The sequence below is a fragment of the Scyliorhinus torazame genome, chromosome 5 (genome assembly GCF_047496885.1).
Source record: "Scyliorhinus torazame isolate Kashiwa2021f chromosome 5, sScyTor2.1, whole genome shotgun sequence".
Lineage (NCBI taxonomy): Eukaryota > Metazoa > Chordata > Chondrichthyes > Carcharhiniformes > Scyliorhinidae > Scyliorhinus > Scyliorhinus torazame.
This window is the reverse complement of record NC_092711.1, coordinates 2,170,722-2,195,810: the sequence shown is the minus strand read 5'-3', so window position 1 is coordinate 2,195,810 and position 25,089 is coordinate 2,170,722. Positions and strand designations below refer to the sequence as shown.

The window sequence follows — 25,089 nt, the reverse complement described above, 5'->3', positions numbered from 1 at the left end:
ATAAACCACACCGAACCCCTCGATTAGATTCCAGTCTGTAACTCACCCCCGGGTATCTGTTATTCTATATATAAACCACACTGATCCCCTCGATTAGATTCCAGTCTGTAACTCACTCCCGGGTATCTGTTATTCTGTATATAAACCGCCCCGAACCCCTCGATTAGATTCCAGTCTGTAACTCACTCCCGGGTATCTGTTATTCTATATATAAACCACCCCGAACCCCTCGATTAGATTCCAGTCTGTAATTCACTCCCGGGTATCTGTTATTCAATCTATAAACCACCTCGAACCCCTCGATTAGATTCCAGTCTGTAACTCACTCCCGGGTATCTGTTATTCTAGAAATAAACCACCCCGAACCCCTCGATTAGATTCCAGTCTGTAACTCACTCCCGGGTATCTGTTATTCTATATATAAACCACCCTGAACCCCTCGATTAGATTCCAGTCTGTAACTCACTCCCGGGTATCTGTTATTCTATATATAAACCACCCTCAACACCTCGATTAGATTCCAGTCTGTAACTCACTCCCGGGTATCTGTTATTCTATATATAAACCACCCCGAACCCCTCGATTAGATTCCAGTCTGTAACTCACTCCCGGGCATCTGTTATTCTGTATATAACCCACCCCGAACCCCTCGATTAGATTCCAGTCTGTAACTCACTCCCGGGTATCTGTTATTCTATATATAAATCACCCCGAACCCCGCGATTAGATTCCAGTCTGTAACTCACTCCCGGGTATCTGTTATTCTATATATAAACCACCCTGAACCCCTCGATTAGATTCCAGTCTGTAACTCACTCCCGGGCATCTGTTATTCTCTATATAAACCACCCCGAACCCCTCGATTAGATTCCAGTCTGTAACTCACTCCCGGGTATCTGTTATTCTATATATAAACCACCCCGAACCCCTCGATTAGATTCCAGTCTGCAACTCACTCCCAGGTATCTGTTATTCTCTATATAAATCACCCCGAACCCCTCGATTAGATTCCAGTCCGTAACTCACTCCCGGGTATCTGTTATTCTATATATAAACCACGCTGAACCCCTCGATTAGATTCCAGTCTGTAACTCACTCCCGGGTATCTGTTATTCTGTATATAAACCACCCCGAACCCCTCGATTAGATTCCAGTCTGTAACTCACTCCCGGGTATCTGTTATTCTATATATAAATCACCCCAAACCCCTCGATTAGATTCCAGTCAGGAACTCACTCCCAGGTATCTGTTATTCTATATATAAACTACACCGAACCCCTCGATTAGATTCCAGTCTGTAACTCACTCCCGGGTATCTGTTATTCTATATATAAACCACTCCGAACCCCTCGATTAGATTCCAGTCTGTAACTCACTCCCGGGTATCTGTTATTCTGTATATAAACCACCCCGAACCTCTCGATTAGATTCCAGTCTGTAACTCACTCCCGGGTATCTGTTATTCTATATATAAACCACCCCGAACCCCTCGATTAGATTCCAGTCTGTAACTCACTCCCGGGTATCTGTTATTCTATATATAAATCACACCGAACCCCTCGATTAGATTCCAGTCGGGAACTCACTCCTAGGTATCTGTTATTCCATATATAAACCTCCCCGAACCCCTCGATTAGATTCCAGTCTGTAACTCTCTCCCGGGTATCTGTTATTCTGTAAAGAAACCACGACGAACCACTCGATTAGATTCCAGTCTGTAACTCACTCCCGGGTTTCTGTTATTCTGTATATAAACCACCCCGAACCCCTCGATTCGATTCCAGTCTGTAACTCACTCCCGGGTATCTGTTATTCTATATATAAACCACGCCGAACCCCTCGATTAGATTCCAGTCTGTAACTCACTCCCGGGTTTCTGTTATTCTGTATATAAACCACGCCGAACCCCTCGATTAGATTCCAGTGTGTAACACACTCCCGGGTATCTGTTATTCTATATATAAACCACCCCGAACCCCTCGATTAGATTCCAGTCTGTAACTCACTCCCGGGTATCTGTTATTCTATATATAAACCACCCCGAACCCCTCGATTAGATTCCAGTCTGTAACTCACTCCCGGGTTTCTGTTATTCTATATATAAACCACCCCGAACCCCTCGATTAGATTCCAGTCTGTAACACACTCCCGGGTATCTGTTATTCTGTATATAAACCACCCCGAACGCCTCGATTAGATTCCAGTCTGTAACTCACTCCCGGGTATCTGTTACTCTATATATAAACCACCCCGAACCCCTCGATTAGATTCCAGTGTGTAACTCACTCCCGGGTATCTGTTACTCTATATATAAACCACCTCGAACCCCTCGATTAGATTCCAGTCCGTAACTCACTCCCGGGTATCTGTTATTCTGTATATAAACCACGCCGAACCCCTCGATTAGATTCCAGTCTGTAACTCACTCCCGGGTTTCTGTTATTCTGTATATAAACCACCCCGAACCCCTCGATTAGATTCCAGTCTGTAACTCACTCCCAGGTATCTGTTATTCTATATATAAATCACCCCAAACCCCTCGATTAGATTCCAGTCAGGAACTCACTCCCAGGTATCTGTTATTCTATATATAAACCTCACCGAACCCCGCGATTAGATTCCAGTCTGCAACTCACTCCCGGGTATCTGTTATTCTATATATAAACCACGCCGAACCCCTCGATTAGATTCCAGTCTGTAACTCACTCCCGGGTATCTATTATTCTTTATATAAACCACTCCGAACCCCTCGATTAGATTCCAGTCTGTAACTCACTCCCGGGTATCTGTTATTCTATATATAAACCACTCCGAACCCCTCGATTAGATTCCAGTCTGTAACTCACTCCCGGGTATCTGTTATTCTGTATATAAACTATCGTGAACCCCTCGATTAGATTCCAGTCTGTAACTCACTCCCGGGTATCTGTTATTCAATCTATAAACCACCTTGAACCCCTCGATTAGATTCCAGTCTGTAACTCACTCCCGGGTATCTGTTATTCTAGAAATAAACCACCCCGAACCCCTCGATTAGATTCCAGTCTGTAACTCACTCCCGGGTATCTGTTATTCTATATATAAACCACCCTCAACACCTCGATTAGATTCCAGTCTGTAGCTCACTCCCGGGTATCTGTTATTCTATATATAAACCACCCTGAATCCCTCGATTAGATTCCAGTCTGTAACTCACTCCCGGGTATCTGTTATTCTATATATAAACCACCCCGAACCCCTCGATTAGATTCCAGTCTGTAACTCACTCCCGGGTATCTGTTATTCTATATATAAACCACTCCGAACCCCTCGATTAGATTCCAGTCTGTAACTCACTCCCGGGTATCTGTTATTCTGTATATAAACTATCGTGAACCCCTCGATTAGATTCCAGTCTGTAACTCACTCCCGGGTATCTGTGAGTCTATATATAAACCACCCTGAATCCCTCGATTAGATTCCAGTCTGTATCTCACTCCCAGGTATCTGTTATTCTATATATAAACCACCCCGAACCCCTCGATTAGATTCCAGTCTGTAACTCACTCCCGGGTATCTGTTACTCTATATATAAATCACCCTGAACCACTCGATTAGATTCCAGTCTGTAACTCACTCCCGGGTATCTGTTATTCTATATATAAACCACTACAAACCCCTCGATTAGATTCCAGTCTGTAACTCACCTCCCTGTATCTGTTATTCTATATATAAACCACCCCGAACCCCTCGATTAGATTCCAGTCTGTAATTCACTCCCGGGTATCTGTTATTCTATATATAAACCATCCCGAACCCCTCGATTAGATTCCAGTCGGTAACTCAGTCCCTGGTATCTGTTATTCTATATATAAACCACCCCGAACCCCTCGATTAGATTCCAGTCTGTAACTCACTCCCGGGTATCTGTTATTCTATATATAAACCACTACAAACCCCTCGATTAGATTCCAGTCTGTAATCACCTCCCTGTATCTGGTATTCTATATATCAACCATCCCGAACCCCTCGATTAGATTCCAGTCGGTAACTCACTCCCGGGTATCTGTTATTCTATATATAAACCACCCCGAACCCCTCGATTAGATTCCAGTCTGTAACTCACTCCCGGGTATCAGTTATTCGATATATAAACCACCCCGAACCCCTCGATTAGATTCCTGTCTGTAACTCACTCCCGGGTATCTGTTATTCTATATATAAACCACCCCGAACCCCTCGATTAGATTCCAGTCTGTAGCTCACTCCCGGGTATGTGTTATTCTATATATAAACCACCCTGAACCCCTCGATTAGATTCCAGTCTGTAACTCACTCCCGGGTATCTGTTATTCTATATATAAACCACCCTGAACCCCTCGATTAGATTCCAGTCTGTAACTCACTCCCGGGTATCTGTTATTCTATAGATAAACCATCCTGAATCCCTCGATGAGATTCCAGTCTGTACCTCACTCCCGGGTATCTGTTATTCTATATATAAACCACCCCGAACCCCTCGATTAGATTCCAGTCTGTAACTCACTCCCGGGTATCTGTTATTCTATATATAAACCACACTGATCCCCTCGATTAGATTCCAGTCTGTAACTCACTCCCGGGTATCTGTTATTCTATATATAAACCACCCCGAACCCCTCGATTAGATTCCAGTCTGTAACTCTCTCCCGGGTATCTGTTATTCTGTATATAAACCACGCCGAACCCCTCGATTAGATTCCAGTCTGTCACTCACTCCCGGGTATCTGTTATTCTATATATAAACCACCCCGAACCCCTCGATTAGATTCCAGTCTGTAACTCACTCCCGAGTATCTGTTATTCTATATATAAACCACCCCGAACCCCTCGATTAGATTCCAGTCTGTAACTCACACCCGGGTATCTGTTATTCTATATATAAACCACCCCGAACCCCTCGATTAGATTCCAGTCTGTAACTCACTCCCGGGTATCTGTTATTCCTTATATATAAACCACCCCGAACCCCTCGATTAGATTCCAGTCGGGAACTCACTCCTAGGTATCTGTTATTCCATATATAAACCTCCCCGAACCCCTCGATTAGATTCCAGTCTGTAACTCTCTCCCGGGTATCTGTTATTCCATATATAAACCTCCCCGAACCCCTCGATTAGATTCCAGTCTGTAACTCACTCCCGGGTATCTGTTATTCTATATATAAACCTCCCTGAACCCCTCGATTAGATTCCAGTCTGTAACTCACTCCCGGGAATCTGTTATTCTATATATAAACAACACCGAACACCTCGATTACATTCCAGTCTGTAACTCACTCCCGGGTATCTGTTATTCTCGAAATAAACCATCCCGAACCCCTCGATTAGATTCCAGTCTGTAACTCACTCCCGGGTATCTGTTATTCTATATATAAACCACCCCGAACCCCTCGATTAGATTCCAGTCTGTAACTCACTCCCGGGTATCTGTTATTCTATATATAAACCACCCCGAACCCCTCGATTAGATTCCAGTCTGTAACTCACTCCCGGGTATCTGTTATTCTATATATAAACCACCCCGAACCCCTCGATTAGATTCCAGTCTGTAACTCACTCCCGGGTATCTGTTATTCTATATATAAATCACCCCGAACCCCTCGATTAGATTCCAGTCTGTAACTCACTCCCGGGTATCTGTTATTCTAGAAATAAACCACCCCGAACCCCTCGATTAGATTCCAGTCTGTAACTCACTCCCGGGTATCTGTTATTCTATATATAAACCACCCCGAACCCCTCGATTAGATTCCAGTCTGTAACTCACTCCCGGGTATCTGTTATTCTATATATAAACCACCCTGAACCCCTCGATTAGATTCCAGTCTGTAACTCACTCCCGGGTATCTGTTATTCTATATATAAACCACCCTCAACACCTCGATTAGATTCCAGTCTGTAACTCACTCCCGGGTATCTGTTATTCTATATATAAACCACCCCGAACCCCTCGATTAGATTCCAGTCTGTAACTCACTCCCGGGCATCTGTTATTCTGTATATAACCCACCCCGAACCCCTCGATTAGATTCCAGTCTGTAACTCACTCCCGGGTATCTGTTATTCTATATATAAACCACCCCGAACCCCTCGATTAGATTCCAGTCTGCAACTCACTCCCAGGTATCTGTTATTCTCTATATAAATCACCCCGAACCCCTCGATTAGATTCCAGTCCGTAACTCACTCCCGGGTATCTGTTATTCTATATATAAACCACGCTGAACCCCTCGATTAGATTCCAGTCTGTAACTCACTCCCGGGTATCTGTTATTCTGTATATAAACCACCCCGAACCCCTCGATTAGATTCCAGTCTGTAACTCACTCCCGGGTATCTGTTATTCTATATATAAATCACCCCAAACCCCTCGATTAGATTCCAGTCAGGAACTCACTCCCAGGTATCTGTTATTCTATATATAAACTACACCGAACCCCTCGATTAGATTCCAGTCTGTAACTCACTCCCGGGTATCTGTTATTCTATATATAAACCACTCCGAACCCCTCGATTAGATTCCAGTCTGTAACTCACTCCCGGGTATCTGTTATTCTGTATATAAACCACCCCGAACCTCTCGATTAGATTCCAGTCTGTAACTCACTCCCGGGTATCTGTTATTCTATATATAAACCACCCCGAACCCCTCGATTAGATTCCAGTCTGTAACTCACTCCCGGGTATCTGTTATTCTATATATAAATCACACCGAACCCCTCGATTAGATTCCAGTCGGGAACTCACTCCTAGGTATCTGTTATTCCATATATAAACCTCCCCGAACCCCTCGATTAGATTCCAGTCTGTAACTCTCTCCCGGGTATCTGTTATTCCATATATAAACCTCCCCGAACCCCTCGATTAGATTCCAGTCTGTAACTCACTCCCGGGTATCTGTTATTCTATATGTATCAACCACCCCAACCCCTCGATTAGATTCCAGTCTGTAACTCACTCCCGGGTATCTGTTATTCTATATATAAACCATCCCGAACCCCTCGATTAGATTCCAGTCGGTAACTCACTCCCGGGTATCAGTTATTCTCTATATAAACCACCCCGAACCCCTCGATTAGATTCCAGTCTGTAACTCACTCCCGGGTATCTGTTATTCTATATATAAACCACCCTGAACACCTCGATTAGATTCCAGTCTGTAACTCACTCCCGGGTATCTGTTATTCAATATATAAACCTCCCCGAACCCCTCGATTAGATTCCAGTCTGTAACTCACTCCCCGGTGTCTGTTATTCTATATATAAACCACCCCGAACCCCTCGATTAGATTCCAGTCTGTAATTCACTCCCGGGTATCTGTTATTCTATATATAAACCACCCTGAACACCTCGATTAGATTCCAGTGTGTAACTCACTCCCGGGTATCTGTTATTCTATATATAAACCACCCCGAACCCCTCGATTAGATTCCAGTCTGTAACTCACTCCCGGGTATCTGTTATTCAATCTATAAACCACCTCGAACCCCTCGATTAGATTCCAGTCTGTAACTCACTCCCGGGTATCTGTTATGCTATATATAAACCACCCCGAACCCCTCGATTAGATTCTAGTCTGTAACTCACTCCCGGGTATCTGTTATTCTATATATAATCCACCCTGAACACCTCGATTAGATTCCAGTCTGTAACTCACTCGCGGGTATCTGTTATTCTATATATAAACCACCCCGAGCCCCTCGATTAGATTCCAGTCTGTAACTCAATCCCGGGTATCTGTTATTCTATATATAAACCACCCTGAACCCCTCGATTAGATTCCAGTCTGTAACACACTCCCGGGTATCTATTATTCTATATATAAACCACCCCGAACCCCTCGATTAGATTCCAGTCTGTAACTCACTCCCGGGTATCTGTTATTCTATATATAAACCACCCTGAACCCCTCGATTAGATTCCAGTCTGTATCTCACTCCCGGGTATCTGTTATTCTATATATAAACCACCCCAAACCCCTCGATTAGATTCCAGTCTGTAACTCACTCCCGGCTATCTGTTATTCTATATATAAACCAGCCCGAACCCCTCGATTAGATTCCAGTCTGTATCTCACTCCCGGGTATCTGTTATTCTATATATAAACAACCGCGAACCCCTCGATTAGATTCGAGTCTGTATCTCACTCCTGGGTATCTGTTATTCTATATATAAACCTCCCCGAACCCCTCGATTAGATTCCAGTCTGTAACTCACTCCCGGGTATCTGTTACTCTATATATAAACCACCCCGAACCCCTCGATTAGATTCCAGTCTGTAACTCACTCCCGGGTATCTGTTATTCTATATATAAACCACCCCGAACCCCTCGATTAGATTCCAGTCTGTAACTCACTCCCGGGTATCTGTTATTCTACATATAAACCACCCCGAACCCCTCGATTAGATTCCAGTCTGTAACTCACTCCCGGGTATCTGTTATTCTATATATAAACCACCCCGAACCCCTCGATTAGATTCCAGTCTGTAATTCACTCCCGGGTATCTGTTATTCAATCTATAAACCACCTCGAACCCCTCGATTAGATTCCAGTCTGTAACTCACTCCCGGGTATCTGTTATTCTATATATAAACCACCCCGAACCCCTTGATTAGATTCCAGTCTGTAACTCACTCCCGGGTATCTGTTATTCTATATATAAACCTCCCCGAACCCCTCGATTAGGTTCCAGTCTGTAACTCACTCCCGGGTATCTGTTATTCTATATATAAACCACCCCAAACCCCTCGATTAGATTCCAGTCTGTAACTCACTCCCGGGCATCTGTTATTCTATATATAAACCACCCTGAACCCCTCGATTAGGTTCCAGTCTGTAACTCACTCCCGGGTATCTGTTATTCTATATATAAACCACCCCAAACCCCTCGATTAGATTCCAGTCTGTAACTCACCCCCGGGTATCTGTTATTCTATATATAAACCACCCCAAACCCCTCGATTAGATTCCAGTCTGTAACTCACTCCCGGGTATCTGTTATTCTATATATAAACCACCCCAAACCCCTCGATTAGATTCCAGTCTGTAACTCACTCCCGGGTATCTGTTATTCTATATATAAACCACCCTCAACACCTCGATTAGATTCCAGTCTGTAACTCACTCCCGGGTATCTGTTATTCTATATATAAACCACCCCGAACCCCTCGATTAGATTCCAGTCTGTAACTCACTCCCGGGTATCAGTTATTCTATATATAAATCACCCCGAACCCCGCGATTAGATTCCAGTCTGTAACTCACTCCCGGGTATCTGTTATTCTATATATAAACCACCCCGAACCCCTCGATTAGATTCCAGTCTGTAACTCACTCCCGGGCATCTGTTATTCTGTATATAAACCACCCCGAACCCCTCGATTAGATTCCAGTCTGTAACTCACTCCCGGGTATCTGTTATTCTATATATAAACCACCCCGAACCCCTCGATTAGATTCCAGTCTGCAACTCACTCCCAGGTATCTGTTATTCTCTATATAAATCACCCCGAACCCCTCGATTAGATTCCAGTCCGTAACTCACTCCCGGGTATCTGTTATTCTATACATAAACCACCCCGAACCCCTCGATTAGATTCCAGTCTGTAACTCACTCCCGGGCATCTGTTATTCTGTATATAACCCACCCCGAACCCCTCGATTAGATTCCAGTCTGTAACTCACTCCCGGGTATCTGTTATTCTATATATAAACCACCCCGAACCCCTCGATTAGATTCCAGTCAGGAACTCACTCCCAGGTATCTGTTATTCTATATATAAACTACACCGAACCCCTCGATTAGATTCCAGTCTGTAACTCACTCCCGGGTATCTGTTATTCTATAAATAAACCACCCCGAACTCCTCGATTAGATTCCAGTCTGTAACTCACTCCCGGGTATCTGTTATTCTATATATAAACCTCACCGAACCCCTCGATTAGATTCCAGTCTGTAACTCACTCCCGGGTATCTGTTATTCTGTATATAAACCACCCCGAACCTCTCGATTAGATTCCAGTCTGTAACTCACTCCCGGGTATCTGTTATTCTATATATAAACCACCCCGAACCCCTCGATTAGATTCCAGTCTGTAACTCACTCCCGGGTATCTGTTATTCTATATATAAACCCCCCGAACCCCTCGATTAGATTCCAGTCTGTAACTCACTCCCGGGTATCTGTTATTCCTTATATATAAACCACCCCGAACCCCTCGATTAGATTCCAGTCGGGAACTCACTCCTAGGTATCTGTTATTCCATATATAAACCTCCCCGAACCCCTCGATTAGATTCCAGTCTGTAACTCTCTCCCGGGTATCTGTTATTCCATATATAAACCTCCCCGAACCCCTCGATTAGATTCCAGTCTGTAACTCACTCCCGGGTATCTGTTATTCTATATATAAACCTCCCTGAACCCCTCGATTAGATTCCAGTCTGTAACTCACTCCCGGGAATCTGTTATTCTATATATAAACAACACCGAACACCTCGATTACATTCCAGTCTGTAACTCACTCCCGGGTATCTGTTATTCTCGAAATAAACCATCCCGAACCCCTCGATTAGATTCCAGTCTGTAACTCACTCCCGGGTATCTGTTATTCTATATATAAACCACCCCGAACCCCTCGATTAGATTCCAGTCTGTAACTCACTCCCGGGTATCTGTTATTCTATATATAAACCACCCCGAACCCCTCGATTAGATTCCAGTCTGTAACTCACTCCCGGGTATCTGTTATTCTATATATAAACCACCCCGAACCCCTCGATTAGATTCCAGTCTGTAACTCACTCCCGGGTATCTGTTATTCTATATATAAATCACCCCGAACCCCTCGATTAGATTCCAGTCTGTAACTCACTCCCGGGTATCTGTTATTCTAGAAATAAACCACCCCGAACCCCTCGATTAGATTCCAGTCTGTAACTCACTCCCGGGTATCTGTTATTCTATATATAAACCACCCCGAACCCCTCGATTAGATTCCAGTCTGTAACTCACTCCCGGGTATCTGTTATTCTATATATAAACCACCCTGAACCCCTCGATTAGATTCCAGTCTGTAACTCACTCCCGGGTATCTGTTATTCTATATATAAACCACCCTCAACACCTCGATTAGATTCCAGTCTGTAACTCACTCCCGGGTATCTGTTATTCTATACATAAACCACCCCGAACCCCTCGATTAGATTCCAGTCTGTAACTCACTCCCGGGCATCTGTTATTCTGTATATAACCCACCCCGAACCCCTCGATTAGATTCCAGTCTGTAACTCACTCCCGGGTATCTGTTATTCTATATATAAACCACCCCGAACCCCTCGATTAGATTCCAGTCTGCAACTCACTCCCAGGTATCTGTTATTCTCTATATAAATCACCCCGAACCCCTCGATTAGATTCCAGTCCGTAACTCACTCCCGGGTATCTGTTATTCTATATATAAACCACGCTGAACCCCTCGATTAGATTCCAGTCTGTAACTCACTCCCGGGTATCTGTTATTCTGTATATAAACCACCCCGAACCCCTCGATTAGATTCCAGTCTGTAACTCACTCCCGGGTATCTGTTATTCTATATATAAATCACCCCAAACCCCTCGATTAGATTCCAGTCAGGAACTCACTCCCAGGTATCTGTTATTCTATATATAAACTACACCGAACCCCTCGATTAGATTCCAGTCTGTAACTCACTCCCGGGTATCTGTTATTCTATATATAAACCACTCCGAACCCCTCGATTAGATTCCAGTCTGTAACTCACTCCCGGGTATCTGTTATTCTGTATATAAACCACCCCGAACCTCTCGATTAGATTCCAGTCTGTAACTCACTCCCGGGTATCTGTTATTCTATATATAAACCACCCCGAACCCCTCGATTAGATTCCAGTCTGTAACTCACTCCCGGGTATCTGTTATTCTATATATAAATCACACCGAACCCCTCGATTAGATTCCAGTCGGGAACTCACTCCTAGGTATCTGTTATTCCATATATAAACCTCCCCGAGCCCCTCGATTAGATTCCAGTCTGTAACTCTCTCCCGGGTATCTGTTATTCCATATATAAACCTCCCCGAACCCCTCGATTAGATTCCAGTCTGTAACTCACTCCCGGGTATCTGTTATTCTATATGTATCAACCACCCCAACCCCTCGATTAGATTCCAGTCTGTAACTCACTCCCGGGTATCTGTTATTCTATATATAAACCATCCCGAACCCCTCGATTAGATTCCAGTCGGTAACTCACTCCCGGGTATCAGTTATTCTCTATATAAACCACCCCGAACCCCTCGATTAGATTCCAGTCTGTAACTCACTCCCGGGTATCTGTTATTCTATATATAAACCACCCTGAACACCTCGATTAGATTCCAGTGTGTAACTCACTCCCGGGTATCTGTTATTCTATATATAAACCACCCCGAACCCCTCGATTAGATTCCAGTCTGTAACTCACTCCCGGGTATCTGTTATTCTATATATAAACCACCCTGAACACCTCGATTAGATTCCAGTGTGTAACTCACTCCCGGGTATCTGTTATTCTATATATAAACCACCCCGAACCCCTCGATTAGATTCCAGTCTGTAATTCACTCCCGGGTATCTGTTATTCTATATATAAACCACCCTGAACACCTCGATTAGATTCCAGTGTGTAACTCACTCCCGGGTATCTGTTATTCTATATATAAACCACCCCGAACCCCTCGATTAGATTCCAGTCTGTAACTCACTCCCGGGTATCTGTTATTCAATCTATAAACCACCTCGAACCCCTCGATTAGATTCCAGTCTGTAACTCACTCCCGGGTATCTGTTATGCTATATATAAACCACCCCGAACCCCTCGATTAGATTCTAGTCTGTAACTCACTCCCGGGTATCTGTTATTCTATATATAATCCACCCTGAACACCTCGATTAGATTCCAGTCTGTAACTCACTCGCGGGTATCTGTTATTCTATATATAAACCACCCCGAGCCCCTCGATTAGATTCCAGTCTGTAACTCAATCCCGGGTATCTGTTATTCTATATATAAACCACCCCGAACCCCTCGATTAGATTCCAGTCTGTAACACACTCCCGGGTATCTGTTGTTCTGTATATAAACCACCCCGAAACCCTCGATTAGATTCCAGTCTGTAACTCACTCCCGGGTATCTGTTATTCTATATATAAACCACCCTGAACCCCTCGATTAGATTCCAGTCTGTAACTCACTCCCGGGTATCTGTTATTCTATATATAAACCACCCCGAACCCCTCGATCAGATTCCAGTCTGTAACTCACTCCCGGGTATCTGTTATTCTATATATAAACTACCCCGAACCCCTCGATTAGATTCCAGTCTGTAACTCACTCCCGGGTATCTGTTATTCTATATATAAACCACCCCGAACCCCTCGATCAGATTCCAGTCTGTAACTCACTCCCGGGTATCTGTTATTCTATATATAAACTACCCTGAACCCCTCGATTAGATTCCAGTCTGTATTTCACTCCCGGGTATCTGTTATTCTATATATAAACCAGCCCGAACCCCTCGATTAGATTCCAGTCTGTATCTCACTCCCGGGTATCTGTTATTCTATATATAAACCACCGCGAACCCCTCGATTAGATTCGAGTCTGTATCTCACTCCCGGGTATCTGTTATTCTATATATAAACCACCCCGAACCCCTCGATTAGATTCCAGTCTGCAACTCACTCCCGGCTATCTATTATTCTATATATAAACCACCCTGAACCCCTCGATTAGAGTCCAGTCGGTAACTCACTCCCGGGTATCTATTATTCTATATATAAACCACCCCGAACCCCTCGATTAGATTCCAGTCTGTAACTCACTCCCGGGTATCTGTTATTCTATATATAAACCACCCTGAACCCCTCGATTAGATTCCAGTCTGTATCTCACTCCCGGGTATCTGTTATTCTATATATAAACCACCCCAAACCCCTCGATTAGATTCCAGTCTGTAACTCACTCCCGGCTATCTGTTATTCTATATATAAACCAGCCCGAACCCCTCGATTAGATTCCAGTCTGTATCTCACTCCCGGGTATCTGTTATCCTATATATAAACCACCCCGAACCCCTCGATTAGATTCGAGTCTGTATCTCACTCCTGGGTATCTGTTATCCTATATATAAACCACCCCGAACCCCTCGATTAGATTCCAGTCTGCAACTCACTCCCGGCTATCTATTATTCTATATATAAACCACCCTGAACCCCTCGATTAGAGTCCAGTCGGTAACTCACTCCCGGGTATCTATTATTCTATATATAAACCACCCCAAACCCCTCGATTAGATTCCAGTCTGTAACTCACTCCCGGCTGTCTGTTATTCTCTATATAAACCTCCCTGAACCCCTCGATTAGATTCCAGTCTGTAACTCACTCCCGGGTATCTGTTATTCTATATATAAACCACCCTGAACCCCTCGATTAGATTTCAGTCTGTAACTCACTCCCGGGTATCTGTTACTCGATATATAAACCACCCCGAACCACTCGATTAGATTCCAGTCTGCAACTCACTGCCGGGTATCTGTTATTCTATATATAAACCACCCCGAACCCCTCGATTAGATTCCAGTCTGTAACTCACTCCCGGGTATCTGTTATTCTATATATAAATCACCCCAAACCCCTCGATTAGATTCCAGTCAGGAACTCACTCCCAGGTATCTGTTATTCTATATATAAACCTCACCGAACCTCTCGATTAGATTCCAGTCTGTAACTCACTCCCGGGTATCTGTGAGTCTATATATAAACCACCCTGAATCCCTCGATTAGATTCCAGTCTGTATCTCACTCCCAGGTATCTGTTATTCTATATATAAATCACCCTGAACCACTCGATTAGATTCCAGTCTGTAATTCACTCCCGGGTATCTGTTAGTCTATATATAAATCACACCGAAACCCTCGATTAGATTCCAGTCGGGAACTCACTCCTAGATATCTGTTATTCCATATATAAACCTCCCCGAACCCCTCGATTGAATTCCAGTCAGTATCTCTCTCCCGGGTATCTGTTATTCTATGTATCAACCACCCCAACCCCTCGATTAGATTCCAGTCTGTAACTCACTCCCGGGTATCTGGTATTCTATATATAAACCATCCCGAACCCCTCGATTAGATTCCAGTCGGTAACTCACTCCCGGGTATCAGTTATTCTATATATAAACCACCCCGAACCCCTCGATTAGATTCCAGTCTGTAACTCACTCCCGGGTATCTGTTATTCTATATATAAACCACCCCGAACCACTCGATTAGATTCCAGTCTGTAACTCACTCCCGGGTATCTGTTATTCTATATATAAACCACCCCGAACCCCTCGATTAGATTCCAGTCTGTAACTCACTCCCGGGTATCTGTTATTCTATATATAAACCACCCTGAACCCATCGATTAGATTCCAGTCTGTAACTCTCTCCCCTGTATCTGGTATTCTATATATCAACCATCCCGAACCCCTCGATTAGATTCCAGTCGGTAACTCACTCCTGGGTATCAGTTATTCGATATATAAACCACCCCGAACCCCTCGATTAGATTCCAGTCTGTAACTCACTCCCGGGTATCTGTGATTCTATATATAAACCACCCCGAACCCCTCGATTAGATTACAGTCTGTAACTCACTCCCGGGTATCTGTTATTCTATATATAAACCACCCCGAACCCCTCGATGAGATTCCAGTCTGTAACTCACTCCCGGATATCTGTTATTCTATATATAAACCACCCTGAACCCCTCGATTAGATTCCAGTCTGTAACTCACTCCCGGGTATCTGTTATTCTATATATAAACCACCCCGAACCCCTCGATTAGATTCCAGTGTGTAACTCACTCCCGGGTATCTGTTATTCTACATATAAACCACCCCGAACCCCTCGATTAGATTCCAGTCTGTAACTCACTCCCGGGTATCTGTTATTCTATATATAAACTACCCCGAACCCCTCGATTAGATTTCAGTCTGTAACTCACTCCCGGGTATCTGTTATTCTATATATAAACCACCCCGAACCCCTCGATTAGATTCCAGTCTGTAACTCACCCCCGGGTATATGTTATTCTATATATAAACCACCCTGAACCCCTCGATTAGAGTCCAGTCTGTAACTCACTCCCGGGTATCTGTTATTCTATATATAAACCACCCTGAACCCCTCGATTAGAGTCCAGTCTGTATCTCACTCCCGGGTATCTATTATTCTATATATAAACCACCCCGAACCCCTCGATTAGATTCCAGTCTGTAACTCACTCCCGGGTATCTGTTATTCTATATATAAACGACGCTGAACCCCTCGATTAGATTCCAGTCTGTAACTCACTCCCGGGTATCTGTTATTCTATATATAAACCATCCCAAACCCCTCGATTAGATTCCAGTCTGTAACTCACTCCCGGGTATCTGTTATTCTATATATAAAACTCCCCGAACCCCTCGATTCGATTCCAGTCTGTAACTCACTCCCGGGTATCTGTTATTCTATATATAAACCACCCCGAACCCCTCGATTAGATTCCAGTCTGTAACTCACTACCGGGTATCTGTTATTCTATATATAAAACTCCCCGAACCCCTCGATTCGATTCCAGTCTGTAACTCACTCCCGGGTATCTGTTATTCTATATATAAACCACCCTGAACCCCTCCATTAGATTCCAGTCTGTAACTCACTCCCGGGTATCTGTTATTCTATATATAAACCACCCCGAACCCCTCGATTAGATTCCAGTCAGTCACTCACTCCCGGGTATCTGTTATTCTATATATAAACCACACCGAACCTCTCGATTAGATTCCAGTCTGTAACTCACTCCCGGGTATCTGTTATTCTATATATAAACCACCCCGAACCCCTCGATTAGATTCCAGTCTGTCACTCACTCCCGGGTATCTGTTATTCTATATATAAACCACCCCGAACCCCTCGATTAGATTCCAGTCTGTAACTCACTCCCGGGTATCTGTTATTCTATATATAAACCACCTCGAACCCCTCGATTAGATTCCAGTCTGTAACTCACTCCCGGGTATCTGTTATTCTATATATAAACCACCCCGAACCCCTCAATTAGATTCCAGTCAAAACTCACTCCCGGGTATCTGTTATTCTATATATAAACCACCCCGAACCCCTCGATTAGATTCCAGTCTGTAACTCACTCCCGGGTATCTGTTATTCTATATATAAACCACCTCGAACCCCTCGATTAGAATCCAGTCTGTAACTCACTCCCGGGTATCTGTATTCTATATATATACCACCCTGAACCCCTCGATTAGATTCCAGTCTGTAACTCACTTCCGGGTATCTGTTATTCTATATATAAACCACCCCGAACCCCTCGATTAGATTCCAGTCTGTAACTCACTCCCGGGTATCTGCTATTCTGTATATAAACGACGCTGAACCCCTCGATTAGATTCCAGTCTGTAACTCACTCCCGGGTATCTGTTATTCTATATATAAACTACCCCGAACCCCTCGATTAGATTCCAGTCTGTAACTCACTCCCGGGTATCTGTTATTCTATATATAAACCACCCCGAACCCCTCGATTAGATTCCAGTCTGTAACTCACTCCCGGGTATCTGTTATTCTATATATAAACCACCCCGAACCCCTCGATTAGATTCCAGTCTGTAACTCACTCCCGGGTATGTGTTATTCTATATATAAACCACACCAAAACCCTCGATTAGATTCCAGTCTGTAACTCACTCCCGGGTATCTGTTATTCAATATATAAACCACCCTGAACCCCTCGATTAGATTCCAGTCTGTAACTCACCCCCGGGTATCTGTTATTCTATGTATAAACCACCCCGAACCCCTCGATTAGATTCCAGTCTGTAACTCACTCCCGGGTATCTGTTATTCTATATATAAACCACCCCGAACCCCGCGATTAGATTCCAGTCTGTAACTCACTCCCGGGTATCTGTTATTCTATATATAAACCACCCCGAACCCCTCGATTAGAGTCCAGTCTGTAACTCACTCCCGGGTATCTGTTATTCTATATATAAACCACCCCGAACCCCTCGATTAGATTCCAGTCTGTAACTCACTCCCGGGTATCTGTTATTCTATATATAAACCACCCCGAACCCCTCGATTAGATTCCAGTCTGTAACTCACTCCCGGGTATCTGTTATTCTATATATAAACCACCCAAAACCCCTCGATTAGATTCCAGTCTGTAACTCACTCCCGGGTATCTGTTATTCTATATATAAACCACCCCGAACCCCTCGATTAGATTCCAGTCTGTAACTCACTCCCGGGTATCTGTTATTCTATATATAAACCACCCCGAACCCCTCGATTAGATTCCAGTCTGTAACTCACACCCGGGTATCTGTTATTCTATATATAAACCACCCTGAACCCCTCGATTAGATTCCAGTCGGTAACTCACTCCCGGGTATCTGTTATTCTATATATAAACCACCCCGAACCCCTCGATTAGATTCCAGTCTGTAACTCACTCCCGGGTATCTGTTATTCTATATATAAACCACCCCAAACCCCTCGATTAGATTCCAGTCTGTAACTCACTCCCGGGTACCTGTTATTCTATATATAAACCACCCCGAACCCCTCGATTAGATTCCAGTCTGTAACTCACTCCCGGGTATCTGTTATTCGATATATAAACCACCCCGAACCCCTCGATTAGATTCCAGTCTGTAACTCACTCCCGGGTATCTGTTGTTCTATATATAAACCACCCCGAACCCCTCGATTAGAATCCAGTCTGTAACTCACCCCCGGGTATCTGTTATTCTATATATAAACCACCCCGAACCCCTCGATTAGATTCCAGTCTGTAACTCACTACCGGGTATCTGTTATTCTATATATAAACCACCCCGAACCCCTCGATTAGATTCCAGTCTGTAACTCACCCCCGGGTATCTGTTATTCTATATATAAACCACCCCGAACCCCTCGATTAGAATCCAGTCTGTAACTCACCCCCGGGTATCTGTTATTCTATATATAAACCACCCCGAACCCCTCGATTAGATTCCAGTCTGTAACTCACTACCGGGTATCTGTTATTCTATATATAAACCACCCTGAACCCCTCGATTAGATTCCAGTCTGTAACTCACCCCCGGGTATCTGTTATTCTATATATAAAACTCCCCGAACCCCTCGATTCGATTCCAGTCTGTAACTCACTCCCGGGTATCAGTTATTCTATATATAAACCACCCCGAACCCCTCGATTAGATTCCAGTCTGTAACTCACTCCCGGGTATCTGTTATTCTATATATAAAACTCCCCGAACCCCTCGATTCGATTTCAGTCTGTAACTCACTCCCGGGTATCTGTTATTCTATATATAAACCACCCCGAACCCCTCGATTAGATTCCAGTCTGTAACTCACTCCCGGGTATCTGTTATTCTGTATATAAACCACCCCGAACCCCTCAATTAGATTCCAGTCTGTAACTCACTCCCGGGTATCTGTTATTCTATATATAAACCACCCCGAACACCTCGATTAGATTCCAGTCTGTAACTCACTCCCGGGTATCTGTTATTCTATATATAAACCACCCCGAACACCTCGATTAGAATCCAGTCTGTAACTCACCCCCGGGTATCTGTTATTCTATATATAAACCACCCCGAACCCCTCGATTAGATTCCAGTCTGTAACTCACTACCGGGTATCTGTTATTCTATATATAAACCACCCTGAACCCCTCGATTAGATTCCAGTCTGTAACTCACCCCCGGGTATCTGTTATTCTATATATAAAACTCCCCGAACCCCTCGATTCGATTCCAGTCTGTAACTCACTCCCGGGTATCAGTTATTCTATATATAAAACTCCCCGAACCCCTCGATTCGATTTCAGTCTGTAACTCACTCCCGGGTATCTGTTATTCTATATATAAACCACCCCGAACCCCTCGATTAGATTCCAGTCTGTAACTCACTCCCGGGTATCTGTTATTCTGTATATAAACCACCCCGAACCCCTCAATTAGATTCCAGTCTGTAACTCACTCCCGGGTATCTGTTATTCTATATATAAACCACCCCGAACCCCTCGATTAGATTCCAGTCTGTAACTCACTCCCGGGTATCTGTTATTCTGTATATAAACCACCCCGAACCCCTCGATTAGATTCCAGTCTGTAACTCACTCCCGGGTATCTGTTATTCTATATATAAACCACCCCGAACCCCTCGATTAGATTCCAGTCTGTAACTCATCCCGGGTATCTGTTATTCTGTATATAAACCACCCCGAACCCCTCGATTAGATTCCAGTCTGTAACTCACTCCCGGGTATCTGTTATTCTATATATAAACCACCCCGAACACCTCGATTAGATTCCAGTCTGTAACTCACTCCCGGGTATCTGTTATTCTATATATAAACCACCCTGAACCCCTCGATTAGATTCCAGTCTGTACCCCACCCACGGGTATCTGTTATTCTATATATAAACCACCCCGAACCCCTCGATTAGATTCCAGTCTGTAACTCACTCCCAGGTATCTGTTATTCTATATATAAACCACCCCGAACCCCTCGATTAGATTCCAGTCTGTAACTCACACCCGGGTATCTGTTATTCTATATATAAACCACCCCGAACCCCCCGATTAGATTCCAGTCTGTAACTCACTCCCGGGTATCTGTTATTCTATATATAAACCACCCCGAACCCCTCGATTAGATTCCAGTCTGTAACCCACTCCCGGGTATCTGTTATTCTATATATAATCCACCCCGAACCCCTCGATTAGATTCCAGTCTGTAACTCACTCCCGGGTATCTGTTATTCTATATATAAACCACCCTGAACTCCTCGATTAGATTCCAGTCTGTAACTCACACCCGGGTATCTGTTATTCTATATATAAACCACCCCGAACCCCTCGATTAGATTCCAGTCTGTAACTCACTCCCGGGTATCTGTTATTCTGTATATAAACCACCCCGAACCCCTCGATTAGATTCCAGTCTGTAACTCACTCCCGGGTATCTGTTATTCTCTATATAAACCACCCCAAACCCCTCAATTAGATTCCAGTCTGTACCTCACTCCTGGGTATCTGTTATTCTATATATAAACCACCCCGAACCCCTCGATTAGATTCCAGTCTGTGACTCACTCCCGGGTACCTGTTATTCTATATATAAACCACCCCGAACCCCTCGATTAGATTCCAGTCTGTAACTCACTCCCGGGTATCTGTTATTCTATATATAACCCACCCCGAACCCCTCGATTAGATTCCAGTCTGTAACTCACTCCCGGGTATCTGTTATTCTATATATAAACCACCCCGAACCCCTCGATTAGATTCCAGTCTGTAACTCACTCCCGGGTATATGTTATTCTATATATAAACTACCCCGAACCCCTCGATTAGATTCCAGTCTGTACCTCACTCCTGGGTATCTGTTATTCTATATATAAACCACCCCGAACCCCTCGATTAGATTCCAGTCTGTAACTCACTCCCGGGTATATGTTATTCTATATATAAACTACCCCGAACCCCTCGATTAGATTCCAGTCTGTACCTCACTCCTGGGTATCTGTTACTCTATATATAAACCACCCCGAACCCCTCGATTAGATTCCAGTCTGTAACTCACTCCCGGGTATCTGTTACTCTATATATAAACCACCCCGAACCCCTCGATTAGATTCCAGTCTGTAACTCACTCCCGGGTATATGTTATTCTATATATAAACTACCCCGAACCCCTCGATTAGATTCCAGTCTGTACCTCACTCCTGGGTATCTGTTATTCTATATATAAACCACCCCGAACCCCTCGATTAGATTCCAGTCTGTGACTCACTCCCGGGTATCTGTTACTCTATATATAAACCACCCTGAACCCCTCGATTAGATTCCAGTCTGTAACTCACTCCCGGGTATCTGTTATTCTATACATAAACCATCCCAAACCCCTCGATTAGATTCCAGTCTGTAACTCACTCCCGGGTATCTGTTATTCTATATATAAACCACCCCGAACCCCCCGATTAGATTCCCGTCTGTAACTCACTCCCGGGTATCTGTTATTCTATATATAAACCACCCTGAACCCCCCGATTCGATTCCAGTCTGTAACTCACTCCCGGGTATCTGTTATTCTATATATAAACCACCCCGAACCCCCCGATTAGATTCCCGTCTGTAACTCACTCCCGGGTATCTGTTATTCTATATATAAACCACCCCGAACCCCTCGATTAGATTCCAGTCAGTAACTCACTCCCGGGTATCTGTTATTCTATATATAAACCACCCCGAACCCCCCGATTAGATTCCCGTCTGTAACTCACTCCCGGGTATCTGTTATTCTATATATAAACCATCCCGAACCCCTCGATTAGATTCCAGTCTGTAACTCACTCCCGTGTATCTGTTATTCTATATATAAACCACCCCGAACCCCTCGATTAGATTCCAGTCTGTAACTCACTCCCGGGTATCTGTTATTCTCTATATAAACCACCCCGAACCCCTCGATTAGATTCCAGACTGTAACTCACTCCCGGGTAAGTGTTATTCTATATATAAACCACCCCGAACCCCTCGATTAGAATCCAGTCTGTAACTCACTCCCGGGTATCTGTTATTCTATATATAAACCACCCCGAACCCCTCGATTAGATTCCAGTCTGTAACTCACTCCCGGGTATCTGTTATTCTATATATAAACCATCCCGAACCACTCGATTAGATTCCAGTCTGTAACTCACTCCCGGGTATCTGTTATTCTATATATAAACCATCCCGAACCACTCGATTAGATTCCAGTCTGTAACTCACTCCCGGGTATCTGTTATTCTATATATAAACCATCCCGAACCACTCGATTAGATTCCAGTCTGTAACTCACTCCCGGGTATCTGTTATTCTATATATAAACCATCCCGAACCCCTCGATTCGATTCCAGTCTGTAACTCACTCCCGGGTATCTGTTATTCTATATATAAACCATCCCGAACCACTCGATTAGATTCCAGTCTGTAACTCACTCCCGGGTATCTGTTATTCTATATATAAACCACCCCGAACCCCTCGATTAGATTCCAGTCTGTAACTCACTCCCGGGTATCTGATATTCTATATATAAACCACCCCGAACCCCTCGATTAGATTCCAGTCTGTAACTCACTCCCGGGTATCAGTTATTCTATATATAAACCATCCCGAACCCCTCGATTAGATTCCAGTCTGTAACTCACTCCCGGGTATCTGTTATTCTATATATAAACTACCCCGAACCCCTCGATTAGATTCCAGTCTGTAACTCACTCCCGGGTATCTGTTATTCAATATATAAACCACCCCGAACCCCTCGATTAGATTCCAGTCTGTAACTCACTCCCGGGTATCTGTTATTCAATATATAAACCTCCCCGAACCCCTCGATTAGATTCCAGTCTGTAACTCACTCCCGGGTATCTGTTATTCTATATATAAACCATCCCAAACCCTCGATTAGATTCCAGTCTGTAACTCACTCCCGGGTATCTGTTACTCTATATATAAACCATCCAAACCCCTCGATTAGATTCCAGTCTGTAACTCACTCCCGGGTAACTGTTATTCTATATATAAAACACCCCGAACCCCTCGATTAGATTCCAGTCTGTAACTCACTCCAGGTATCTGTTATTCTATATATAAACCACCCCGAACCCCTCGATTAGATTCCAGTCTGTAACTCACTCCCGGGTATCTGTTATTCTATATATAAACCACCCGGAACCCCTCGATTAGATTCCAGTCTGTAACTCACTCCCGGGTATCTGTTACTCTATATATAAACCACCCAGAACCCCTCGATTAGATTCCAGTCTGTAACCCACTCCCGGGTACCTGGTTTATCTTTCCCCAGCCAGTTTCCCTGACCCACACACCCTTGCACTGCTCGGCTGTTGCTTTCGCCGCGTTTCGCCGCATCCCACCCGAACGTGGAAGCGACGGATCTCACCCAGGAAGAACAGAAGGATGCAGAATCCCGGATTCCTCATGTTTTTGAAGAGGTGGCGAAAATACCAAACTGGAGCAGCGGGCAGGCGGGGGAATGTCGGCGCTGAATCGCAGGTCGATTCCGGGAGTGATGTCTGAATCCCCTTCTCGAGGGGGGTTCCCCTACCTGGACCCTCACTGGATCCCGAGTCCTCTCTCTCTCTCTCTCTCTCTCTCTGTCTCCCTCTCTCCCCCCCCCCCCCCTCTGTCTCTCTCGCCCCCCCTCCCTATCTCTCTGTCCCTCTCTCTCTCTGATTCTTCTCTGTCTCTGTCTCTTTCTCTCTCTCTGTCACTCTCTCTCTCTTCCCCCTTTCTCGCTATCTCTGTCCTCTCTCTGTTTCTCTCTCTCTATCTCACTCCCTTTCTACCTTTCTGTCTGTCTCTCTCCTTGTGTGTCTCTCTCTCTCCGTCTGTCTCTCTCTCTCTCTGTCTCTCACTGTCTCTCTCTCTCTGTCTCCCTCTCTCCCTCACTGTCTCTCTTTCTCTCTATCTCTTTCTCTCTGTCTCTCTCTCTGTCCCTCTCTCTCTCTGATTCTTCTCTGTCTCTGTCTCTTTCTCTCTCTCTGTCACTCTCTCTCTCTTCCCCCTTTCTCGCTATCTCTGTCCTCTCTCTGTCTCTCTCTATCTCACTCCCTTTCTACCTTTCTGTCTGTCTCTCTCCTTGTGTGTCTCTCTCTCTCCGTCTCTCTCTCTCCGTCTCTCTGTCTCTCTCTCTTTCTCTCTGTCTCTCTCCTTGTGTGTCTCTCTCTCTCCGTCTCTCTGTCTCTCTCTCTCCGTCTCTCTCTCTCTCTCTCTGTCTCTCTCTCTTTCTGTGTCTCTCTCTCTTTCTCTGTCTCTCTCTCTGTCTGTCTGTCTCTCTGCCTCTGTCTCTCTCTCTCTCTCTCTGTCTCTCTCTCTCTGTCTCTCTCTCTGTCTTCCTCTCTCTCTCTCTCTCTCTCTCTCT

At 44.3% G+C, this 25,089-nt stretch overlaps 1 long non-coding RNA gene across 1 annotated transcript in view; it reads right to left on the bottom strand.

Moving 5' to 3' along the window:
• LOC140418134 (uncharacterized) overlaps window positions 1-24,317 on the bottom strand; it is a 50,301-nt gene extending 25,984 nt beyond the window's left edge. The window contains exon 1 of the long non-coding RNA XR_011944793.1: window positions 24,109-24,317. This is a non-coding gene — a long non-coding RNA (uncharacterized lncRNA). The remainder of the gene's footprint in view (window positions 1-24,108) is intronic.
• Window positions 24,318-25,089: the final 772 nt, after the last annotated feature.